This window comes from Nanorana parkeri, unplaced genomic scaffold (assembly GCF_000935625.1).
Source record: "Nanorana parkeri isolate BGI_ZX_2015 unplaced genomic scaffold, ASM93562v1 scaffold884, whole genome shotgun sequence".
NCBI classification, from domain to species: domain Eukaryota; kingdom Metazoa; phylum Chordata; class Amphibia; order Anura; family Dicroglossidae; genus Nanorana; species Nanorana parkeri.
In genome coordinates, this window is record NW_017307152.1 from 127,533 (window position 1) to 154,986 (window position 27,454).

The window sequence follows — 27,454 nt, forward strand, 5'->3', positions numbered from 1 at the left end:
GATCTCTTAGAAGATCGTCACAACAGAAATGGAGAAGGATTTGGGGGTCATTGTAGACCACAAACTGAAAGGTAGTTTGCAGTGCCAGGCTGCTGTTAACAAAGCTAGCAGGGTCTTGTCCTGTATTAAAAAGGGGATGTATTGCAGGGACATGTCTATAATTTTGCCACTTTATAGATCATTGGTTCAACCTCATCTGGAGTACGCGGTCCAGTTCTGGTCACCAGTACTAAGAAAAGATGTCCTTGAGTTGGAAAAAGTCCAGCGGAGGGCAACCAAACTAATTAGGGGTATGGAGGACCAGAGCTACGAGACAAGGCTATTAAATTTAAACATGTTCACATTGGAGGTGAGGAGTTTAAGGGGGGATATGATCTCCATGTACAAAATGTTCAATGGTGGTAACAACATTAGCGATAAACTGTTTAAAATTAACTCCGTTACAAAAACTAGAGGCCACCACCTAAAATTGGTGGGAAAAAAATTCCAGCACAAGGGGCGAAGGGGGTTCTTCACAGTAAGATCAGTTAGGGTCTGGAACTCACTGCCACAGGCGGTGATTTCAGCAAATAATGTGGAATTGTTCAAGAAACTTTTGGACGATTTCTTAAGGGACCGTAATATACAGGGGTACAGGTACTCCTAGAATGAGATCCTAATAGGTTGGACTTGATGGACTAATGTCTTTATTCAACCTCAAATACTATGTAACTATGTAACAGACGCTAGCCTGGCAGGCTGGGTGCAATCCTGACTCCTGATCAACATTCTGGAGCTTCAAGTAACTTGGTTGTCTCTACAATGCTGAACATCTCAACTGGAGCGTCTACCGATCAGGATTCAGCCAGACATTGCCACAGGGGAAACCAGCCTTCAGGTAAGCACCAGACATCTTGCCAAAATAGAAACGATTCACGCACGTGCAAATGCGCATTTGTGAATATGCCCTCTAGAAATGCATTGCTTTTTGTATTTTGCGTGTTTATGCGCACATTTGTTTAAAGCCAGAAAGTTTACTTTCCCGGAAAATCTAATATCGCACATGGAAGGCATACTGAGGGGAATTTATTAAAACTGGAGCAGACAAAAACAGTTAAGATTTGAAAATGAAAGAGAGATGCTGATTGGTTGCCATTCACATCTGTTCCAGTTTTTGTCTGCTCCAGTTTTGATAAATTCCCCTCACTGTGTTTGGGTGCAAGGGAACTTTCATCTGAGAAAATTATCTGCGGGATGATTCCTGGCATGTATACAATAGGCCTGGACCAACATATACTGCTTTAGGTACTATTAGGGGTCAGATCGTAGCCTTTGCGATCTTGTTCCAAAAGACTTGGAGCCACTTTTTCTTTAAATAAGACCTTTTTGCAGGGTATTTCTCATGTTGCTTCCGCTACGCATGCACCTGTGTCTCCATGGGAGAAATGTGCTTCAAAAAATTACTTTTGAACATATCAGGAATATTCTCCTTTCCAGGTTTACTCACATGGTTGGATTCCTTGTTGTCATCACCTCTGTGTCTGAACTTTGACTTGTTAAGAACCTTCGCTGGTCTTCAACAAGGACAATGTGGTGTTAAGGCCTAGAGCCTTCTTCCCTCCCAAGGTGGTTTCAGACTTTTACTTGAGTCTAATAGGGGTGGACACCTGCTGTCAGAATACAATAGTCACAGAGGAAGATTTGTCCATCTTCACTGTTTAGCATGGATGGGGGAATCTGTTTGATTTTTTTTTTAGTTCAGTTCACAGGCTGAATGAAAAAAATGTATTAGTTTATGGCAAGCTTTAACCAGGACATTGTGCTGCTGAGATATTCCTTTATTGTTTGGATGTAGTTCAAGCTGTGCGTGTCTACCTCGTAGCCACTGCCTTTAGAAAGGCTAACTCTCTCTTTGACAAATCCGATGGTCTCCATAAAAGGGGAACCAGCTTCTTGTTCATTTCTTGGTGGTTCAGACAGTTCATCATTCAAGAGTATGGTCTTAAAGGAGAACTTTGGGGTTAAGGCTTTTCCCCATAGTTCTCCTTAGGGTAACGGGAGGACACAAACTAGCGTCCTCCCGTCACCCTAGGTTCAGTATACCGCAAGCTATAGCTCGCGGTATACTGAGACGCCGCAGTATAGCGGTATACGGAGACGCAGCAGCTGAAGCGGATCCTGACAATTGTGCCGGGATCCGCTCAGCTGCGTGACTGACAGCTGGCTCTGGCTATCTAGAGGCAGAACCAGCTGTACCCGCCCCTCCTCTGTCCGTTCCGCCAGGCAGCGCTGGCGGATCGGGGAGGGGGGAATCCAGCCCCTCCCCTGTCACGGCAGAGAGCCGTGACAGGATCGAGAGGTGAGCGAAGGCCGGTATGTGTTCGCTCCCCTCCCGATCTACTGAGCCGCGACCTGTGACAGTCTCATTGTCACAGGTCGGCTAGAACTATGAGGTGAGTGAAAAGCACTCACCTCATAGTTCTCCTTTAAAGGAGTCTCTCTATCTAGTGGTTAGCACTTCTGCCATGCAGCACTGGGGGTCCCTGGTTCAAATCCCAGTCAGGACACTATCTGCAAGGAGTTTGCATGTTCTCCCTGTGCTTGTGTGGGTTTTCTCTGGGTATTCTGGTTTCCTCCCACATGCCAAAGACATGCTGGAAGGTTAATTGGCTCCTGTCTAAATTGGCCCTGTATGCATATGAGATAGGGACCTTAGATTGTAAGCTCCTTGAGAGCAGGGACTGATGTGAATGTGCAATATGTAAATCTCTGCGTAAATTGATGGCACTATAGAAATACCTGTAATAAATCTATAAATAAATAAATATATTGGCAGTAATCTTACAAAACTAAATATATATATATATTTCACCCAGTGGTGTATTTTGGTTTGGGGCTGCCCTAGGCAAGATGAAACTCGCCTCCCCCCAATCTAAATTTTCCCCACTCTTTTCTGTTTTTAAGACTTTTTGCGTAACCTGTCAGCGCACGTGCTGTATCAAGCTTTTGACAGGTTGCGCTATTAGTGTAGCAGGGAAGACGATGGGATCTCAGGTTGGCTCTGCAGGATCTATGGTTTGCTCTGTGAAGGATCTCAAGTGGGCTCTGCAGGTTCTCAGGCTGCAAAGCCCACCTGAGACCCTGCAGAGCCCACCACAGATCCTGCAGAGCTCACTTGAGACCCTACAGAGCCCATCATATACCCCACAGATCCTGTACAGCCCACCTGAGACCCCCACAGAGCCCACAATAGACCCTGCATAGCCCACCACAGATACTGCACAGCCCACATGAGACCAGAATCTTTGCTGGGCTCTGCAGGGTGCCTTTATCTGCACATGTATGATCTTCTCACCTGCAGCTCCCCAGCCTGTCTCCTGACGACATCCGCTGTCAGCTCGAGCCACCCGCTGCTGGACCCCGGCCTTCTCCACCGCCCGACCAACACTGCTGGGCCATGACTCCGCCTTCTCCTCCAGGGCAGCCTCGCAGCCGGTTAGGTAGCCTGAAGACGGCCTAATTCTGTGCAGCCAGGCTCGTCTCAATGTTTTGGGGGTGGCATTTAGAAAAAAAAACTTCTAAATGAGTCACTCGATAAGCCATGAGACTCTGCTCTGATCACTCTTTCATTGTGAGCTATTGAGGACTGTAAACAACATGCTTTTCAAGTTGCAATTAGAGAGCCTGCAAAACACATGAGGGTGCCTAAAGCATCACCTACTGGCTGAAAGAGAGAAAGCCAAATATTAATATACGGTATTTATTATTTACCTGACTATTATTTTTAAGTTCTGACAATAGTAACTAAGAAAAAGACATGATGTACAATAGCCAGTATACATACAAAATAGACAAAAATCCAGTATGAGCAGATTACACCCACAGCAATAATCTCATTTTCAATTTTATATATGTTTTTGATTCCTGTACATATTTTTTTCTTTCTGTACCGCTGTCCTTTTTTGTCTCCTCTTCCCATGATGAGTGTTTATTGCAGAGTTATAATAGGTTTTTGTTGCTGTAAGCTTCTACAAATCACATAGACTGCTAACAAAAGGATGATAAGAGAGATATGAAACTCATCTTGCCGTATTGTTTTCTAGACTCCGATGGTGTAATACTAATGCCTTTCCCCCCCTCAGAGGCTTGCGTTCAGAGGATGTCGCTAGCTTCTGCCTGATGCTTGATGGTATTTAGAGATCCCAGGTCATGGCGGACTATTAAACCGCAATATTTATTTCATAATGTGTCACCACCAAGCCCCTGAATGTCAGGTACACAATAAATATGACGTTCTGTCAACATTGAAAGGACCTGGCCTAGTCAAAGCTTGGTAAATCACCCTAAGCTTTTACTCTGCGGTTCTAACCCATGACCATTGCCTTTGAACAATGATAACTTTACCTAGATCTTGATGCTGACACATAGCCGGCACTTGGAATGAAGACAGTGGGAAGGATGTAATTAGTTTATTCCAGCCAGCTCAGGCCTGAAATAAACTGAAATTAGGTCAGGGAAATTAATATCCGTGCTCGCTGACCTCGTTTTTTTAATATTTATTTTTGGTACCCTTTGTCTGACATTTTTATTTTAATTTAATAACTTATCGGTTCCTATTAGTATTATTAGAAAAAGTATTCTGGAAATGTAAAGGAAATATTCTTAGACTACCCGCAGAGAAGATCGTCAGCTGATCCAGGCCCTGACGGGGAACAGTTGTATTTCTGTGGACACACTGCAGTCTCTGTAGACACCTCCTGGATGACTGATGTTAGAGGAAAAAATATTTGTTTGGAATTACTCTTGTTTCATTTTTACTAGAGCCAGAGGTGTCTGCAGAAAGAAACATTTATGACTAAGGCTGCAACCAACTAATCGATTAATCGATAAGGAGAAAGTAAGGCACTCTCCTTACCACTGGGCACCAGTTGCAGGAGTTTGTGTCCCCTTCGATCCCTTCTGGGAGCAGAGGGGACACAAAGCCGGTAGGCACGTCTAGTGCCAACTTATAAAGGAAAAAAACACAACAGGACAAGGGTTTACAATCTGTCCAAGTTCTTCTCTTAAAGGAGAACTAGAGTGAAAATCACTCACCCTCATAGTTCGTGCTGATGTGTGACAATGAAACTGTTACACGTCGGCTCAATAGATCGGAAAGTGAGTGAACACATACCGTCGCTCGCTCACTTCTCGATCATGTCATTGCAGAGAGCTGCGACTGTCAGTCATGGCTCTCTGCAGGGATTCCCCCCCCCCCTCGCTCCGATCCTCCAGCGCTGACTGGCGGAACGGACGGGGGATGGGGCTGGTACAGCTGGCTCTGCCTCTAGATAGGCAGAGCCAGCTGTGACTCACGCAGCTGGGTGGATCTCTACAGTAATGTTGGCGGTCTCAGTATACCGTGTGCTGTAGCTCGCGATATACTGATCTTTGGGTCACGGGAGGACACTAGTTTGTGTCCTCCCGTGACCCTTAGGAGAACTATGGGGGAAAACACTTACCCCATAGTTCTCCTTTAACTATAGACCTAAATAAGGCAGGATATGAAGATGGTCTACTGATGCCTATGCATAGCTCCCAACTTTCTGAGATGAGAAAAATTGACACTTTTAGCACACACTATGTAGAGAAAGGATACACACCTACCACACCCTCATGTCACACTCCCCTTTATGCAGTCCATGAAGAATTAATATGTAAAAATGAGAGGTTAATCCCACAAGTGTAATATGTAGAATTGTTTAATATGTAAACACTTTTGAGAGTTTAAGTGTTTTTTTTTTGTTTTTTTTTTAAAAATAAAGGTCTGCACATCAGAGCAGAAAGAGGATGGATGAGCTAATGGGTTTGGTTTTGGGAAGTCCTTGCAAAAAAGGAACAGCTGAAACCCAAACCTATTGTCACTGTAAGACCTCCGTCAGATGAGCGTACACATCTGTATGGTGTGCACGTCCAAAAAGAGACCTTTTCCTGGGAAGGACAGTTCCAGCCTGCAGTTCCCTATGAGAGGATGTTGCTACACACCGACCAAGTGCGGGCACCCAGACCTGCACGCATGTGTAGGGTCGGTGTGTATGTGATGTACAGGTGGCTACATAGAGTTACAAGCTGGTCTGTCTCTCCTTGGAGCAGGTCTCTGCACGGGCAATGCACGCCTGCACGAATGAGGCCTTAGATGTTTCATAGCTTAACTATGAATGCACAAGGAGTTATTAGCCGTACTGAAAGCTCTGAATAACATTTACATTGTCAGAAGCGGCAAGAAAAATGTGTTCATGAGAAAGATTGAAATTCAATTGTAGGGTGGAGTTGGGAACTCTGATGCAGAGATTATATTTGTCAGAGCTCTCAAGAAATTTATATGATTCAAGATCTAAAAATCTATCCAAAGTAAAAAAATATTTTAGCTGGACTGACCCTTTAAATAAAGCTTAAAGGGACACAGGAGGACAGAGCTGCTACCTCTCCTAGCTGATAAAGATGAGAAGTGGGTGTCATAGAGGGCAGAAGAATTGGACCCTCAATGTTTTTTTCAGGTTGGTATTACAAACCTTCAAAGTAGTTCCGTAGCTTCTGTGTTGCCTATCGCAGTCACTCAGATGACACCTCTCATATGTCCAGAACTAGTTGAAAGATGGATTTGAAAGAGACCACTGATTATTTTTTTGATGCCAAATTTTTATAAGTATGTCCCACTGTCAAACAAAACCGCATCTAGATATCATTGTCATCTCACGTGGCCAATTTTTTCTTTTTAATCAGTGATGACCTGCTATTTTTAATGAGATGCAATGCAGGTAATTAAAGATCATTTTGCTGGAAGCCACTTCATTCCTGAAGACAGAAAAGGTCCCGCTTGTGCTCAAACTAATATTTAATAACCCCAGATAAGTTTTAGGATTTTTTTATTATAATGGAAAAAATAAAGTTAATGAAAATACCTTCTTGAGAATAAAGTAAGGCTTAAGTTCTTTAAGTTTTATTTTTTTCATACTTGCAATCTTTTTCTTAAATTATGTAATTTTTGCAATTATATTTTAATCTAACAGCCATATTGAGAATATCTCTTTAGCTATAGTGGAGCCATATTGTTACCCTCAGCCTCTGGCTTTCGGGGTCAGCCAGGTTCTTAGAATTTGGATGTGAACAAGCTCATTCCTACATTACATTCAACCAAAAGCAGCCATTGAAATACCCAAAACTGATCATTCACTTCTGCACTCTGCAGTGTTAGCTCAAGTAGTGATGAGCTTGGGCTTGATGCGCCTGAGTTCACCCAAGCCCGCTGAAAGCTATGACTGCTGCCCCCCCCCCTGGCCTAATCAGTTGCGGAGTGGAACATTCCCCACCCAGTAGTTATATGTCATAAAGAGGCGGAGATTGCCCCCACCACAGCTGCCGCTGCTGATTAGGCTGGGAGGGGGCAATGGCAGTCACAGTATTGAGTGGGCTTGGGCAAACTCATGTGAACTGGGTTCGCATCTAGGCTCATCTCTAATCTCAAGCAGTGTTTGCCCTGCCCAGATCTCTCTATGGATTTTTGCCTCCTGAATGCTTGCAAACTGCCACCCTATGAAAAGCAATTCACTTTGGATCATTTGTTAGAGCCTGCCGTGAAAGAGAAGGAGGCCTTATGTTGCTGAGGTTTATATATGACTGAGGCACTTGCTGGTGGCACAGTAATTAAAGCATATTTAGTTGTTACAAGGACTGTGGCACATGTATACAGCAAGAAGGCTCAGGTCCTATAATGGTGTTCCTTTAATGTGACCACACCCACCGCTTGCCGCAGCATGCCATGCCGATTGCATCATTTTTCCCAACACAGTACCCATGGGAGTCCCAGGTCTTGCACCATCCTAGCCCTGCCCTCTGCTTATTACTACAGTCTAGACCTGAGCAAGCACTAATACATCAGGTATAATACCTGCATGGACAGCTTTGTTACTTCATTTTTATGTATGTAGTGCTTTTCCATCATTTCTTTTCTGTGCAGAATGATTGTTCTTGTGGTTAATGTCTGAAGTCATTCTTTAAAACCTTGGGATCATGTTGTACAGCTTTTTGTTTAGCCCAATAACTGACTTTCTTATATATGTTTAATACAAGTATGGCATTAGGTTAGCAATATGCCTCTTGTAGAGCTACACCATTTTAAATGAATGAACCCATAAATTATCACGTACCTGGTTGGAGACTGTGCAAGGAGGCCTCCCTTGCACCTTGTGTCTCGAGGACTTTGGAGTTGGAGGACAGAGTCCAAGCAGACTAGCACGGGTGCCAGTGGTGATAACACCGTGCAAGCTGAAATCCAAGTGCGGTTGCAGAGCAGGGCAAGATCCGTGATCCAGGTCAAACGAGCCAAGGTCACATCAATCGGGCAGGCAAGGTACAATGGGATGAGGCAGAGGCAAAGTCCAGTATCGATCCGAGGTCAGAGCCAGGTAGCAAACAAGGATGATAGTAAATCCGGGTCAGAGGTCAGGCAATACAAAGCAAGGAATCACAGGGGAGCTGAGAGACAATCCAGCAATTTGGGAACAGGCAGGCTGAGCTTAAAGTGACATTAAACCCTCAGATTTTTTAACATAAAGCAATACTGTAATGTGTGCCTTACTGTAATCCATGGTTGTTTCCCTTCTCTTTGCTGCTCTTCCTTTTAAATCCTCATGTCTTCTCATGCTTGGGGAGATCTTCCCTTTACAGCTGAGTGCCTCTTCCTGTAGTGCTGGCTCAGGTTGCAAACCAATACACAGACACCATGTATCCATTTCAGAGACAAGTCAGTCTGCTGCAAAACAGAACTTCTGCCCAGCATGAGAACAGATACAGGTTTAAAAGGAAGAGCATGCGGCCGAAACGTGGCACGCAGTCACAATGGTGTGGAAAATGGGAGTCCGGGCATGCGCAATAGCCGCTCATCTTTGACATAAATAAAGTACATTATCCACCTACAATGGCTTGCTTGACTCACAGCAAAAAATTGTTCCTGCAATTTTTTTCAAAATGTTGGCAACTATGGCAGTGAGAGAGTGTTGTCATCCTAAAACAGGAAGTGCATCACTGCCAGAATGTTGTGACTCTTGCTGAGTTGATGGATTTTTTTTTTTTAATCTTTGTTGATTTTGCTTGTATGGCAACCTTAAGCTCTACTGGTAACTGTGACTGATTTGAATGGTTAAATGTTCTCTAATCTCTGGTGTTTTATGACAAAAGGATAATAATCCTCTTAGTGATATTTATTGCATAATGCTCTAAATAAATATGCAAATACTAATTAGCTCCTAGACAGGTGCAAGGTCCAGTTGAATCAAGCAGAATATATTACACTAGACACCGTGTTGCATTGTGCCATATTTAGCAGATATCTCCTCCGGAGATCTGTTAACATCGAGCAGGTCTCTGTGCAAGTTGCAGCACAAGGTCTGGTGGATGCTCGGAGATCATATATGTCATTGGACTTTATCTCTGTACATTGTCTTTTTTTTTTATTATTGTTGATTCCAACCCCGTTTGTTTGCTTTGGGAGGTTTATGCTGGAACTCTTAGGCACAATATAAATAGGTATTAAAAGAGCTTGCACAACAGCTGAGGCTAGAAAAGTGCATAGAGCCTAATGGCTCAGAACGAATAAGTACACATTAAGGGGTGAAAATAATGCTGCAGTTCCGTTTACTTTCATTGCTCTCCCTTGGAGATCAACCTGTCGCTTTGTCATCTGCATCTAGCATGTATGGGCTTCTGCCACAAGAAAGCCCCCAGTTTATTCCACTGGGCAACAGATGACTGACAGCTTTGGCACGCTTTGCACCCACAGTAGTTCCTATTACTGATTACTCAAAAAATGCAACTAAAGGGAGCTCATATAATGTCTAAGAAGATGCACCACGTGTCCGAGGTTTGACGGGGATATTTGGGGCGTTGAAGCAATCAACGTCTTGGAAAATTTTGTCCAATCACTTTGGTGTTGCCCCAGTAAGCTGGTGCTGGAGGTGTCCTCTCTCTTGGCAAAACTCAAATTCACATATTGTGACCATGTCTATAGACCCTGAGTTGGGTTGGGTTATGCTTTCATGTTCAGTCCTCAGAGCCAGATCATTCACATGGCAGCCTACGCATAAGCCTAGTGCCTGGTAAGTGTTCAGGGAGCCCGGCTATGACCACCATGCCCTTATAGAGAAAGAGCAACTGGTCAAAGCTGTGCATATGCCTGTCACAAGGTAGGATGCACTTGGTGTCTGATTGGGGCAAGCTATACCAGCGCAAAGCAATTCAAATGGAGTAGCTTCTATGTACCTATTAAAGTCCTGATCAATGTCAATAAATAGTATAGCAAAACCGCTACATTGGTCCCCATATTGTCTCTGTACCAACCACCCTCTAATGGCCATGGCAGGCTTTTATGGTCAAATAGTTCTTACTTTCCATACTAATCCTCACCTTTCAGTGCATAAGGGGAAGGAAACCTTCTTTGAAAGTTGAGTGATATCTAAATGCATATACAATGGTCAGGATTGTAAATGTTATATAGTCCGTAGCGTGACCACAACTATCTGTGTATGCTTTCTTTTATGACCAGACCTTTTGAACCCTTCCCATAATGATATATGGAGGTCTGTGTTATGCTGGGCACACACCTTACAACCATCGCAAGACTTTTGTCTTGCAATGGTTGTAAGGTAATTAAAAAAACATACGATCTGCCTATCTTGGACAACCAGATCGTACTTGCGATTATCGCAAGCCCGCCCCGCTGAGGGGCGGGTCTTCCGATGACCGCAATGCTGAACAGGCAGTGTGCACTTGCGCACACCAGCCCGTGCGGCTTTTATCTTACGAATGTGCTACACACCCGCCAAAAATCGTACGATTCTCGGCGGGTTTTCGAACATGTTCCTAAGATAAAAGTCATGCGACCGTACAGTAGCAGAGAATTGCAGAAACGTCACCAGCACACCAAATCCTTATAGAATCAAAGTTCGTTGATTTTTTTGCAAACTCATGTCAGTTACACAAGCGCTTTCGGGGCCACACAGGGTCCCTTCATGAGGCATAACAATGACAATTGATGAAGGGACCCTGTGTAGCCCCGAAAGCACTTGTGTAACTGACATGAGTTTGCAATAATATCTACGAACTTTGATCCTATAAGGATTTGGTGTGCTGGTGACGTTTCTGCAATTTTCTGTATTTGGCGGCGCCATCCGCAGTCATTCCGAGCACCCCTCCCCGATCACGATCCTCAGCAGAGGTCGCACGGCTCCCACACACCTTACGATAATCGTACGATTGCGGGATTTCCCGCGATTATCGTACGTTTATCGTTAGGTGTGTGGGCACCTTTAGCTGTCAAACGATTAGGACTTTTATGTTTGTCCATTATTATTGCAGGTATTTATCTAGCGCAGCACAATTTTACGCAGCGCTTTACATAGTTGCACATTCACACCAGCCCCTCAAGGAGCTCACAATCTATGGTCCCTATCCCACATGCATACATAGAGGGCCAACTTAGGGAGTAGCCAATTAGCCTTCCAGAATGTCTTTGGAGTGTGGAAGGAAACCGGAGTACCCGGAGGAAACCCACGCAAGCAGAACATGCAAACTCCTTGCAGACAGTGACCTGGCTGGGATTCGAACCAGGGACCCCCAGCGCTAACCACTACGCCACTGTGCGGCCCCATTAGGATGCATTCTTATGAAGATTCGGCTTTCCAAACAATTGTTTCAAGCATCAAGGTCTTCTGCTTATCACCTGCATCACCTGTAAAGCAACCATAAGATTTTCATTATTTAATCCTGCTGATGCTGGTGATTATCAGACAATTATCAAAATATTGATGGGGTTCTACAGACCACAGCAGGCGTCTTAAACACTTGGGGGGGGGGGAGTTTGTAAGATGGTTTAGAAAATTAATTCCATCAGCGGTCTCTGCAAGACGCATAAAAATGCACAATCGGAGAAATAGGCAAGACATTTTACAGCAGTCATGGAACTTCCCAACATCATCATACCATTGAATGTCTTTGGTTAGCTGTAGGCTCTACTTTGACGTCCATTATTTCATTTTGAGAACCCGTGCTAAAGAAAGGAAACTTTTTGCAATAAGAAGTCTTTATTGTCTACCTTTAAATTGATGTATGTTCTTTTTGTTTCAGTTTTATTGTTCTTATCTTTAGCTTGTAGTGTTCTTTTGTTTTTTTTTCTCTTGTATATAGCAGAGCGTGGTCATAAATTATGATGCTAATAAGTAGGTTACGAGGAAGGACTGGCTTGCCAAACAGCGTCTCCTCCGCTGAAGAATGAATAAAATAATATACGTGTAAGTTTATGCGAATTAAGAGGTATAATAAATTATCAGGGTTTATCTCGCAAACCAATTTAGCCGAGTGCAGCTGTTTTATGAGTTCTGGAAGGAATAACCTACAATTCCACGAGACGAGAGGTGGGGTCTTTTCCCCCCAATTACCCATGGGAGGAGGGTATCTTCTCTGAGATGATCCAGCAAGCTCAGCCTAAATGAAGGCAGCAGACAAACAGTAACCCATGACCAGATGCAAATCACCTGGCTCTTTTGAGCTAACAATAGACTTTGCTTTATTGTTCTGGCATTTAAGAACCGGCAAGATTACAAATTAGGCCACCTGGGGAATCAGTTGTATTTCTGGAACGCTGAGCACAGGCCCTTTTAGAAAAAAAAAAGAGATTGTTTTTTTTCCGCTTCTGCTAACAAGTCTTGACCTAACGCATTATTAATGCTGTTAGCGATGGGGCCTAAATGGACCTTTTCAGCTATCACATTGTTTTTACTTTTTAAAATGGAGTTTGCATGACTTCCATGTTCTGTGTTTGCTTAACATACTGGCCTTCCGAGATGCTCGTCTTATTCTGCGCAATGCTTATAGATGAAGGGGATTTGGGAATTGTGAACTTATACCATGCCATACCATGGCTTGTGCTACCCCCCCGGCTATGAACGGTAGTATCAAAACCTGGATAGATCCTTTTTCTAGGCAGCCCAGCCTTCTGTCAACATGGCAGTGGAAAGACATTATGAAGTACAAAATGTGTCAATTTGGGGGTTATAAGTTCTCTTTGCCCTGATAGGGTTTCAGACCGGATTATTACTTCATAAGATTTAGTTTTTTAATGGCTTTCAATGTTCATTGAATTTTCCTTTCTTGCCTCTATGTACCCAACTGCAGCATCTATGAAACGGATGACACATCTTTTACTTAGTGCTTTCACATTAATATCTTGACTAGGAACATTAAAGTGTATATCTGGCCAAAATAAAAAGGTATATAATTAGTACATCTCAGTAATACATGCGCATTTCCCTATTTTTAGTTTTATCTTTTAAAAAAGTACAGAAAAATACCTGTTGCTTTGCCAGAAATTCAGTGTGTCCCTAACTTCCTGTTTGTGCATACAACCGAGTGCTTTTGCTCTATTGAGATCCCAAGCAATATTGTCAGCCCTGCCTGCTGGACCACAAAACTGCACCTATCCCTGCCCCTCTCTATCCCATTCCACACCCATACATTGTTTTTTTTTTTTGTTCCACCAAAACAATGTAGCTGCCTTGACTCCCAAGAGGCTGCCTATACATTGTGTGTAGGGACGGGCTCTTGGAAGATGTAGTTCTGGGGGAGTCAGTAGGGCGCTGAGCTTACTGCAGCAGCCTCTAGAATAATTTTACAACCCTAGTGATATCAGAGGTAGAAATCAAAGCTCTTACTACATTCTTAATAATGAATGCATACAGTTTTGTGACAACCCTAGATTAATTGCTACTGCATGGTACATGTGTAGTTTACACTATAAGAAGCCATACACTGATCAGCATGGGTACCCTGAGCGATATGTGGCCTTGCAGCCCCTTACACAACAAACTGCGATGCACTGTGTTTTCAAACACCTTACTTTCAGAACCAGCATTAACTTTTTCAGCAATTTTTACTACAGTAGCTCTTCTTGTGGGCGTCCCGAAGCTGGGTGTCACCCGGGGGCAGAGACAGGGTGACACCCCGCTGTGACGTCATCGCGCATGCGGGTGACGTTGCCGCACGCGTGCACAATGACGTCATCGTGCATGCGTCTTTGTGATGGATGCCGGCAGAGAGAGGAGGGGACCTTGATGCGGCGTGTGAAGATATGCCGCCGGATCCACTCATCTCTCCTGACACTGTCGGGCTCTCTGTTCATGACCGAGTGCCCGACATTTCATAGTGGGTGACGCCACTGGCTCTTCTATTGGATTAGACTACACAGGCCAGCCTTCGCTCGTGCATCAATGAGCTTTGACCGACCATGACCCTGTTGCCAGTTCACTGGTTTTCCTTCCTTGGACCACTTTTGGTAGGTCCTGACCACTGCAGACCAGGAACCTCCCACAAGAGCTGCAGTTTTGGAGTTGCTCTGACCCAGTCATCTAGCCATCACAATTTGGCCCTTGCCAAAGTCATTAAAATCCTTACACTTGCCCATTTTTTCTGCTTCCAACACATTATCTTCAGGGACAAAATGTTCATTTGCTGCCTATTATATCCCACCCACTGCCAGGTGCCATTTGTAGGGAGATATTAATGTTATTCACTTCACCTCCCAGCGGTCATAATGTTATGGCTGATGGCATTCGTTTTGTGCTCAGCATCTACTCCTAGCTATTAATCGCTAGCAATTGTAGTAGCATGATTGAGCTGCTAAAAAGTTCCCATATAGCTCTAGCCTGGTAGGATTTCTAAGCACTTTTTATAGGAAAAATCTTGTCTGAATATTCAATAACGCCATCAGAGACTTTAAAGAAAATCATTTGAAATTGCGTTTGGTTTTAAGATTTGATTTTTGGAATGAATGGAGTTTCTTGAACAAAAACAACTTCACTGTTAGAATTTCGTTTGAGGAAAAAAATGTCATCCTGCCTCTTTTATTTAATCACTATATTAATTGTTGATTTGATCCCCTAACTATTAGAGAATTGATAGAGCTTTGTAAAAAAAAAAAAAACAAAGGAAATTCTACTGGTGCATGGCTAGCTTTAGGCCACCCATATAAAAATATACACAACAAGCAGATTTGAGCAACACTGGCAATGACTGGTTCATGTAGACCAGAGAGAGAAGATATGCTTCCAGGTATCAAAAGCTCACAGACGTTCTCTGTGTGACACCCCACCGTGACGTCATTGCGCATCTTGGTGATACCTGCCGGCGGCCATCTTGTTGTACAAATATTTTTTTTGAAAAAGGTGTAGTTGTAGATGACATCCAAAGAAAGGACATATAGGTTCATATGGTAAAACATCCAAACGGATCTAAAGCAAGAGAAAGACCCATGGTAGGTCGTCTACAGGGTATCAAGTAGAAAATAAAAAAAAAAACTGACATGCATAAAATCAGGATACAGTCAGATTATCTCAAGACCTGAAGTAGTGTCACCAGTGTCCCGTGCCGGCGGGCATCTTGGTGATGGACGCCGGCAGAGAGGAGGGGACGTTCACCCAGCGGGATGAAGTATGATGCCGGGTCCCCTCCTCTCTCCCGCAACTGTCGGGCTCTTAGTCCATGACTGAGTGCCCGACTTTTCAGATTTGGGTGACACCAAAATGACTGTTAGTCTGACTGTTAGTAATTTTGGTGTCACCCCTCCGATGGTAAAGATAAAGACACCGGCACTCCAAATTCATAAGCAAACATCTATTTATTGACGTGCAGCATAGTAAATAGCAACAAACGTTTCGGGGTCACAGAGTATCCCCTTCCTCAGGCAAAAGCATACCCCTCCAATGGTGTCACCCGGGTGAAGGCCGCACCTCCCTAGTGACGCCACAAATGGTTTAAAAAGCCATTGAAAAATAAAGTGTGTAAGAAAAAAAAAACTTGGCCATGTGAGTGACATCCTTGTGCCTTACCACTATCTCCTGGGAGAGCTGGGTTCTCAAAATCCAATAAGAATGAGCTCTAGCCCATTGCCGGATTGCATTTTTGTGGGATTTTTCAATGCCCAGCTCTCCCGGGAAGCACAGTGATGTCACCGGCGCTTTTCCAAAGATGGAGCGCGGACTGCCGTGACAGGGAAGGGGCTGGATTCTCCCCGCTCCGATCCGCCAGCGCTGACTGGCGGAACGGACGGGGGAGGGGGCGGGTACAGCTGGCTCTGCCTCTAGATAGGCAGAGCCAGCTGTCAGTCACGCAGCTGGGCGGATCCAGACATAATTGTCCGGGATCCGCTTCAGCTGCGGTGCCTCAGTATATCCGAGCTACAGCTTGCGGTATACTGAGCCTAGGGTGACGGGAAGGTGACACCAAAATGACTGTTAGTCTGACTGTTAGTAATTTTGGTGTCACCCCTCCGATGGTAAAGATAAAGACACCGGCACTCCAAATTCATAAGCAAACATCTATTTATTGACGTGCAGCATAGTAAATAGCAACAAACGTTTCGGGGTCACAGAGTATCCCCTTCCTCAGGCAAAAGCATACCCCTCCAATGGTGTCACCCGGGTGAAGGCCGCACCTCCCTAGTGACGCCACAAATGGTTTAAAAAGCCATTGAAAAATAAAGTGTGTAAGAAAAAAAAAACTTGGCCATGTGAGTGACATCCTTGTGCCTTACCACTATCTCCTGGGAGAGCTGGGTTCTCAAAATCCAATAAGAATGAGCTCTAGCCCATTGCCGGATTGCATTTTTGTGGGATTTTTCAATGCCCAGCTCTCCCGGGAAGCACAGTGATGTCACCGGCGCTTTTCCAAAGGATTGATAGCTTGGCTGAGGTGAGTTTTTTTTTACCTGTTGTTGCACAAATTTATTTTTTTAAGTAAAGTGGACATTCCATTTACTTTTAACACAAGTCCTGTCCAAGGGTGACAACGCTACTTCTCCAGAGTTACAGTGCAGTGAGTGAGGGTCACCCTAGCACCGGAAGTCCATTACTGGCAGCATCACCGGATAAAAAAAATAAAGGAGACATAGAAAACAAAGTCAGCTACCACAGCTATGGGCTGGTATTTTTTATTATTACATTTTTGTTCTGTGGTTTAGATATACTCTAAAATAACCTTCACATATATATCTAAAAAAAAAATCTATTTCAAATATACATCCCTCCAAAGCCGCACTATTCCCTCATCTTCTGGAATGCGATGCTTTCAAATCTTTTTTTTCGCAATGAATTTCACTTTATGTGCTTGCTATGGCAAAGGCGATGTTCAAATTTAAATATTTATCATCGGTGAGTTAACCGCGGCGAGCAGCCGTAGCCGCCTGTCACCTCCCGGTTTATCATTTGTGTGTTTTTCCTCTCCTTTTCCACTTTTTTGTCTTTCTCTTCAATATATTGCTGCAGCTGCTTTTGTCTCCGCTCCTCCCCAACTCGCCGTGATATATTAGTTTCACAGCAGAAATGGGGTTTATAAATCATTATAATGCTAGTGCTAGATACACAGTACTTAGTGCAGGGAGAGATCTATTGTAAGTAACAGCCCCAGCAGGGAGGAAAACTCCAGGCACAGAGCAAGGCATGGCGACAGGTTACTGATAGTGTTTGTTTTTTATATGTCTCTACACGTGCCATCAGGAGCAAAGCCTTGGGGAGCACTTCATATTGCCTCTCTGCAATATTTCATACCTTCCCCTGCAAGGCCAAGGCACACAGCTTACAAGGGAGAGAACCCGGGAGGAGAGGGGGGGTGGAGGAGAGCCGTAGAAAACGCAGCAGCCTGTGAAATCATGGCTCCATATTGCCAGAATTCTGTATTATATAGCTCGACTAAATCCAGAAGATTCCTCGTATTTTATTACAAGAGTCGTAGCTATGATAAATGGCTGCGCCAGAACAGGGACTTTGGGCTTTGTTTTTTAGTTTATGGCGTTTAAAGTTAACACTTAATTTCTTAAAGCACACCAGCCGCAAAGGTGTACCCATTTTTGCGCTGTGTAGGTTTTGATCAATAGGATAGCAGATTATATGAAGACAGTGATACCAACAAGACAGTCATTTTTTTTTCCCTCTGAAAGTATGTTCAGATATTTAAGCTAATTGGTTCCCTATTTGTTACATATATTCCCATAAATCTTCAATATGCCCTTTTCCATGTATCTATACCAGGATTTAGTAAACCTCAACTGGCTTTGTCACACTTTTTATTTTTTTGGGCGGCCAAACTGACGCTGGCAGGAAACTGAAAGAAGCAACAAATTCCCTACGTGGAACGATGTCTCTCATACCGTCATCCAGGGATAGAGCCCACGAGTTACCGAGATATTTGATGCAGGATGGAAAACCGCTTGATAGTGGTCCAGAACTGAGGACTTGCAGTCTTCGTTACTCCGTAGGATGTTTGGGGTAAGTGAGTTATGGGACCCCCCCCAATCCCTAGTAGTATGGGTAGACCAGACACTACTACCCCCCCTAACCTTCTTCTACCCCTTCTTTCCCTCTATATGTTCCTTGGGGCCTTTACCCCATCCTCTGTTTATGGTTGTTAATTGGCTCACCAACATGGAGCGCGGACTGCCGTGACAGGGAAGGGGCTGGATTCTCCCCGCTCCGATCCGCCAGCGCTGACTGGCGGAACGGACGGGGGAGGGGGCGGGTACAGCTGGCTCTGCCTCTAGATAGGCAGAGCCAGCTGTCAGTCACGCAGCTGGGCGGATCCAGACATAATTGTCCGGGATCCGCTTCAGCTGCGGTGCCTCAGTATATCCGAGCTACAGCTTGCGGTATACTGAGCCTAGGGTGACGGGAGGACGCTAGTTTGTGTCCTCCTGTTACCCTAAGAACTATGGGGAAAAGCCTTAACCCCATAGTTCTCCTTTAAATAAAGAAACTGAAAAGTTAAGCTGATTGGTTGCTATAAGTGACTGTGTTCTCCAAATTGGATAAATTCCCCTCAAGGTCTATAGATCGGGTAGACAGCTGAGTATGACTTATTACATTGGGTGAGTCACAGCGCATTCCAGAACATTAATTTAACAATCTAGTGAAAGCCCTAATCGAAATTTCTGGATTCCCTTTAATTAACATGGACTTATTTATTTATTTTATTAATATTTTAATACATATCAGTGTTTGTTCTTTGAATACATGTGTGTGTAAAACTTTCCAGCCATATCGTTTACTGTGAAGCCCTGTGGGAGCATCTTTGTCCTTGCCAAGATGGCCTCCCCCCTGTTGAAGCCTCTCTAGTGTCCAGGAAATCTGCTCCTATTACAATCTGTGCCGTTTGTCCTCTCCAAAATGGCTGGAGCCCTAGCAGAGTACCGATTGGCCTCTTGTGTGCGGGACCTGCAGGTGGCAGAGGCAAGGAGCAGGACCCGGGAGCAGCACTAATCTCAAGGGGGACCTCGGTTCGTAAGTACAGGTTGTTCGTAAGTGGGGCGTTCGTAAGTCTGGGACTGCCTGTACTTTAAAAAGGATTGGTTGAACCCATAAGCAATTTTTTTTCATTACCACTTTTCCCTTTGTGCTGGTTTTACAAATAATAAATGCAATATAGAGGTTTGATAAAAGGTTTAGTGCAAAGTTTGGTGATTAAATAGTACAGAAGTCTATACATCAAACCAAAAAGAGGGACAACTAAGGAGGAAAGAGGAACAGAGGGATTTGATTCCAAATGAGGGACAGTTCTCTCCACTATCCAACTGTCCAATAAGGCAAATGGGGGATCTATACCTGTAGATACCGTTAAGGCTCGGCAATAGTGAGGAGATTTCTCCCCGTCCTTGCACAGCACCTGCCATTATCTTTGCTCAACAATGACATTGACACAAGGTGTTTATGGCTCTCTGAAGCATTGTCACCTGTTAGTAGGGAGGTTTTCCAACATAATTACAAATGCTTCCAATAGCTTGAGGCACTTGTCATTGTCTTCCAGATATGGCCCAATATTCACGAGTGATGGCCGCAACTGCAATTGCCACTTGCTTTTATCAAACATAAAAATGATTGGCAAGGTTAAGAATTTAACAGGAACATATTATTTCATGGCAGCCATACTGGACATTATTTATAAAACTATCAGGTCTTAGACCACTCACAGTAGCCAAGAGTCAGACATGCCAGACATTTAACAGGATCATATTATTTCATGGCAGCCATACTGGATATTATTTATAAAACTATCAGGTCTTAGACCACTCATAGCAGCCAAGAGTCAGACATGTACTGGAAAATTACATGTGAAGAATGAATATTTGAATTTTATTGGTGGCAATGATTTGTATTAGCTTCTCTTGGCTATATAAATTTGCTGCATAGTGATCTATGACAAGAGAATGCAATATGCCAACAACAGGTTCTCAAAGTGTCCTTACTGAGAATTATAGCCAATCAGAATAGTGAGAACCTGCCCACAGTTCCAGTGCATTCCAGACCTGGAATGGACTGCGCTGGGGTGAACAGAGGATAGAAATAGCATAGGAATACATTGGGATGCATTTTGGGTCCGGAAACAATCTGATCTGGTCTGGAGGTGATGTGAATGGGTCCTGAAACTGATTGGTGGGGAAATAACTCTAGATCCTAGGGCTTATTCTTGTGTTTCTTTGCAGGGTGTAGCATCTCACTGCTGCCTTTTGAAAGTTCTCAACACTATGTGGATTGTGTTCATTGAGGTCAGGAGAGGACAGTGAAATTGACTCCTTTTATGGAGGAAGGCATCTGGCTTTTTTAAATTTTATTTAGTTTTGAATGACGCAAGGAAGGATTACATTCTGTAGTGAGGCTATCCCCGCACTGTGAGGGCTAAGTGCTCATTTTTGTTTAAAAAAAAAAGTTAAACTCACCAGACCATCGGAGCTTGCTCCCTGCTTCTGTGATCACTCAAGCGCGTCTCCTCCTCTGCTGCACAGATGAACTGCTCCTCTGTGTCCTCACGTCTACACACAATCTATAAACAGTGTATCCCAGATAGCAAGGATAACTTGCTACAAACTTGTGGCGGGGTGAAATTGTAATTTTGTTAACTTGCTGCACATATTCCTGGCAAGTTGTAGACTTGCAGAACACTTGCGGCACAAGTTCTAGTTGACACTTTTTAAATTTGTAGCAAATTTGCTTGGCAAGTCTACAGCAAGAGTCCTGCAGGTCTTGGCAAGAGCTCTGCAAGCTCGCTGGTCTGGAGACTTGCAATGCAGACATAATGTAATTGTGCAACAAAATTGTGAAGCTTGGCCAGTCTGAAATAGTTTAGCAAGTAATTTTCAAACTTGCAGCTCAATTGCTTGCTATCTGGGATAGAGTGTGATGACACCAGGATCCTTAGACTGCTGCAGCAGACACCGGTCTAAGAACAAGCCGGCTCGGATGGCCTGGTGAGTATAACTGGTGTGAACTGGACCTAAGGAAGCCCATTCATTTAACTGGGCTGCCTAACGCATGACAGCGGACCAAAAATTGTGCATGCAGCACTTTCTGCCGTGCAGCACACATCAGTGCGTTTCTGCCCATTGTGCTGGTTGTGATGCAAACGTGCTGGGAATCTGTGTTGGTGTGCCCTTTAACATGAATGGCTCCGTATCAATCCAAGGCGCACCACGGTGGTGTGAATAAGCCCTAAAATGTATGGTAATCTATTATGAGTTGGTTGTTATTATTATTATTATATAGGATTTATATAGCGCCAACCGTTTGCGCAGCGCTTTACAATATAAGGAAGACATTACAATCACAATACAATTCAAGACAAGATGGTAAGGAGGGCCCTGCCCCTGAGGGCTTACAATCTAAAAGGGAGGGAGAAAGGATACATGAGGAGGTAGCTGTGTGGGGATGAATTGTTTGAGAACACGATGGTACAGTGGTTAGGTTGAGGTGGGATTATAATTATTATTATTATTGAGGGGTTTTATTCACAAACAGAAGTATAAGTTGTAGTGCGCCATCCATTTTCCTCGAGAAATTTGTCACTGTTATAGCAACGGTCATACAGCCTCCCTGTCCACCTAGCTTTTACTGCTGAACCTCTGTTCATCTATTAAAGGGAACAAGGTAAATGAATAGTAAGGGCAGTCAGCATGGCAGCCGGCCAACATTAATTCTCTCGTACGCACATTTTCCAGCCTGTGCTGCCAGCGCGGCCCTGAAATAAAGTCTACACAAGCTCTTGAACCAACTTGACCCAAAAGGTCCTCCAGAGATTACTCATTTCAGACACTGCAGCGCACTGCCTGAGCGGAGAACCTCTATTAAAGAGCTTGTGAATGCGGCTTCCTCGGCATAGCAAGGGCAGAGCGGGGGCCTGTAATATCCATTATGTCAGCTACACTGGGAATCCGGCCTTGTTACTTTATTGAGAGGTAAAACATCGCAGAATTACATATGCACCTGCTGGAACCCTAGAGGATTACACCAGAACCAACACAGGAAATAAACAACCATTCTAATCTAACAGATGCCAATCATTATAGCGCAAAGAACGTGGAAGGAGATAGACCACCCCTGTAATCTTGGGGGGGAAAAATATATATATTTCTCTTTACTCTGAACAGACATTATTTCAAGAAGAACTCCAAGCAATGGAAATATCTTCTTCTATTCTGATCATTTATTTATTTTAAAGGGGAAGTTGTCATGGGCTTCTCAGAGTTTACCATATCTCCATTGCTGTCTCATTACCTGTTTGTTTGATGATCCCTCTGGTGGTTGTCTGTGTTTTTTCTGCAGTCTCTTCTAAAAAGGTGCAGAGATAAAACCTCCGCCACATGGAGAGTGCATTGTTTTTAATTAGTCAAATCTTGAGAGACTCAAGATTTGAAGGTCTCAAGGCAGACCTTGAGAGGGACTGAGCGGTATCTTGTTGGAGTCGATAAAGTTGTTTGTATTGGAGTTATGGCATCAGAGTGCGGCTCTTTGGGATCCACCGAGCAGTAAATGCTGCCTTTCACTGTGGGGCTAGTATTCGCTGAGTGGCATTGGTGATTCGCGGTGCCTTGTGTTGTTACAATGCAACTGTTTACTTTTTTGTAACTTTTATTTGGCATGTACAAAGTGTACATTCCATTCATGTCTCTGCACGGCAGCACTTTACTTTGCTACAAGGCAAGGTACTGTTTACTTTTTAATAACTTTATTTGGCATGTACAAAGTGTACATTCCATTCATGTCTCTGCACAGCAGCACTTTGCTACAATGCAAGGCACTGTTTACTTTTTTAATAACTTTATTTGGCATGTACAAAGTGTACATTCCGTTCATGTCTCTGCACGACAGCACTTAACTTTGCTACAACGCAAGGCACTTTTACTTTTGTTAAAACTTTATTTGGCATGTACAAAGTGTACATTCCATTCATATCTCTGCACAGCAGCACTTAACTTTGCTTCAATGCAAGGCACTGTTTAGTTTTTTTATAACTTTATTTGGCATGTATAGAGCTGCAGCTAACGATTATTTTCAAAATCGATTAGTTGGCCGATTATTAAGTTCGATTAATCGGTTAATCGGATAAACAATAAAATACATTTTAAAACATGGCTCCAGTGATGGGACTACTAGTTTGTATTGAGATTGCAGTCCATCACAGGAGCAAGCTTCGAGTGGTGGAAGTAAAAAAGAAAACAAATAGTGTGGTGTGCAATATAGTGAAATGGAAAGTGTAAAATTATACAGCAATGAATGCAGAATGGCACCGGCTATAGAGGACTACAAATCCCAGCTATAATACATTATACAGCACAATGCAGAATACCACCAGCTATAGAGGAATACAACAAATCCCAGCAACAGTACATTATAGCTGGTGGTATTCTGCATTGCGCTGTATAATGTACTGTTGCTGGGTTTTGTAGTCCTCTATAGCTGGTGGTATCCGGCATTGCACTACTGTACAATGTACTATTGCTGGGATTTCTTGTACTCCTCTATAGCTGGTGGAATTCCGCATGACGCTGTATAATGTATTATTGCTGGGATTTGTAGTCCTCTACACAGCGCAGTGCAGAATATCACCAACTATAGAAGAGTACAACAAATCCCAGCAATACATTATACATACAGTGTATGATGTATTGCTGGGATTTGTATTCCTATGTATAATATACAGCACAATGTACCATCAGCTATAGAGGACTACAAATCCCAGCAATACATTATAGAGCACCATGTGTGGGAAAGTGCAGGCTTACCTGAGCAGTCTTCCAGCAACTTGCTTCTGAGATAGGGTCTGCCTGAGATAGGTGCGTCGTGTAAAGCGTGGATGCGGGTCTGGCAGCGGTGAGCGTGATTTGGGGAGGAGGTGCAGCGTGTGTGGAGCCGTGAACAGGGCCAACTGATCGGAAGCCGATTAATCGATTATTGAAAAAGTTGACAACTTTTTCAATAATCGATTATAATCGATTATGTCGATTAGTTGTTGCAGCCCTAGGCATGTACAAAGTGTACATTACATTCATGTCTCTGCACGGCAGCACTTTACTTTGCTACAATGCAAGGCACTGTTTACCTTTTTGTTATAACTTTACTTGGCATGTACAATGTGTACATTCCATTAATGTCTCCGCACGGCAGCACTTTACTTTGGTACAATGCAAGGCACTGTTTACTTTTTTTATAACTTTATTTGGCATGTACAAAGTGTACATTCCGTTCATGTCTCTGCACGGCAGCACTTTACGTTGTAGTAAGGCACGGTTTACTTTTTTTATAACTTTGTTTGGCATGTACAAAGTGTACATTCCATTCATGTCTCTGCACAGCAGCAGTTTACTTTGCACTGCGGTACGGTGACATCCAGTGGCAGCCGGTGCGTTGCGGAAAAATGCGATATGCCCACATTTTACCACCTCACACCTGCGTTGTAGTGTGGACAGGGACATAGAAATCAGTCGTTGTCTATGTGCACTAGTGGTGACTGGCATTGATCCGGTGCAGATCCAGTGATGCCAGTCACCGTGGTGTGTGAACGGGCCTTGACTGGTAGACTTGTACTGAGAAAGAAGAACTGTAAAGCGGTGCAGAGTAACTACGGAGAGACAGAAATTCTATAATATAAGCCATAACTATCACTGATCACCTGTGTCTATATTTTAGGCTTTTTAGTGCACTGCTTGGCCAGAAAAGCTGATACCCATCATTAGATTTTGGCATTTTAAGACCCAGAAGGCCTGCATGCATTAATAGAATACTTCGCTCGCCGTGATTGGCTCAGCGCGATATACTGTATGTAGCCGAACCTACCGTACATACAGTATTACCGCACATCCAGCGGGCTGACAGATTAGCCTCCGCAAGGGACGGTCGCAAGACGCGGACGCTCGCAAGGGACCGAACCCGGAAGACGAAGGACACAGCGGGGATCGTGGACAAGGTAAGAGACTGTAATCCCGAGTCTGGCTCGGGGTTACCGCTTATGGTACTGAAAATTAACCCCCGAGCCACACTCGGGAATACCGCCATGGAGGTTAGTGGGTGTATTTAAACATTATTTTGGGCTATACTCGTCTTATACGACGAGTATAGCCCAAAACCTATGTTTTAACAGAAAAATTAACGGGTCGTCTTATACGCCCAGTCACCTTTTATACGGCGGCAAATATGGTATATAATGACCGCTCTTGCTGCTGGGGCATCTAAACTTTTAATGCCTGATGTGCTGCATCTCTAAAAACAGCCTATTCTCTATATGTTGTAATATCAGATAAAGGAACCTGCTTTATCGCCATTGATGCTGCTGGCCGATTCCCATGCAAACCCACCGCCGTCTTTGTGAAATCTTCATATTCCTCTATTCTGTTTTCCATCCCCTTGATTTACAATACCCCAGGTACGCCGTGCTGTATGGTCATGATGAGCCTGTCTTTACTAGCTTCCCAGACACATGGTGAATGGAGGAACAAGGGCTGAATATTTTTAGATGTTTATCTGTTACAATATGTTCATTTTCTATATGAAGATAGAAAACATGAACAGAACACTGAAATACAGGTTTGTATGTGAGAATACAGAAGAATATCACAAACTAGAATGTCATCTACAGCCCTCAATTTAAATGGAGTCTGTAGACTATTTTTAGACGCATATCTGACTTTAAAGCTAAAGTATTTCCTTTTATATTTTGCCTTCCCTGGTTCCACTCCTCATCAACGTACTGATGTTTTTATTGCATGTATTTTTTCAGACGTCAGACATTTAGAAGTTAGGTGTTAGCATTGGGTCCCTGTGCTTCTCTATGCAGGCAGATCATGGCTGGTGGGAGGGGTCAGCAGGGTGCTCTACATAGCTTTCTGAAAACATCACAGCTAGGGATGCTTCGATACCGATACTGGTAGCTAACCGGATTGGCAGTGGGGACCTCAGGCAGCCTGCTAGGGATGTCAGGCAGCTATCTTGCAAAGTGCCTGTCCGAAAGTACAGCCCCGGTGCCGTCACAAGCACGTCAGGAAGCTATGTAGAGCAAACAAACAACAGAGTTCGGGCCATCTACTAGTTCGAGGGCTATGTAGAGCAATTTTATTTTATTTATTTTTAATTTGTATTTTTTTTCACTGTAGGGGAACTTCGGGAAAATATCAGGTGTCTAAACAGACCCCTGACATTTCCCTTTTGAAATAGAAAAAGAGATTGAGGACACAGAGACCTCTGCCCATACTGGTGGGGGAGAGCAGCAGGGATCTGAGGAGAAGCTGGAGCCTGTACTGCTCCTCTTCTCCCTGCTGAGCCAGGGCTGTGTTGGCCGCCTGGTGCCCCTGTTGCCAATGGCGCCCTGTGCTCGCCATGACAACAGGGGCTAGGGGGCACAGCCACGCTGCACCCCCTCTTACCTGCGCCTGAGGCGAGTGCCTCACTCGCCCCATGGTAGCTACAGCCCTGCCCACATGTGACACTGAGCCTCCATGACTGAAAGAACGAAAATGGAAAGAATGAAAGGGGCGGGCCAGGGAAATGTTTTCATAAAAGAGGAGTTTTCTATTAAATAACACATCGCATGTTTTTGGAATCATACTTTGGGGGGAAAAATCAAACTCGCATTCCGGTAACCCAGCGAGCCACTGGAGATTTGCGCATCTCAGATAAAAACGTTTTCAAACCCAGTAAAGTTTACGGCTGGAAAAACGGCACTTCCCTGAGCCTCGCGGCGGCGGCGGCATCAAACCGACTTTATTATCAGGATTCATAAACCGCCCTTGTGTGTCACATCATTTTTAAACGCTGCGCGGTGAGGACCAGGACATTCTCCGCTTCTCTGCTCACTGGAGGAAAAAATACACAAAAATGAAGAAAAAAAACAAAATGAAAAGCTTCCATTACTTCCCTCATTTGTAGTTTTCAGGCATTTGCAGGGCTTATCGAGACACATGCTCCCAATTAGCTGCTCCTCTTAATTTAAATGCCTCATAAATTATCTCCTGTGCATGCGGATTATCACTTCATAATGCGAGATAGCATTTAAATAAATAGCTGCGATGTAGAAAATTACGGAGGTTTAGAGATGGAGGCAGCTCAGTGAAGAAGGGAAATATCATCGCAGCTGAGCC

The 27,454-nt window shown here is 43.9% G+C and overlaps 1 protein-coding gene across 1 annotated transcript in view; it reads left to right on the forward strand.

The window, feature by feature from the left end:
• Positions 1-27,454, forward strand: part of CFAP77 (cilia and flagella associated protein 77) — a 161,543-nt gene that overhangs the window by 25,409 nt on the left and 108,680 nt on the right. The gene's annotated exons all lie outside the window — the stretch shown is intronic.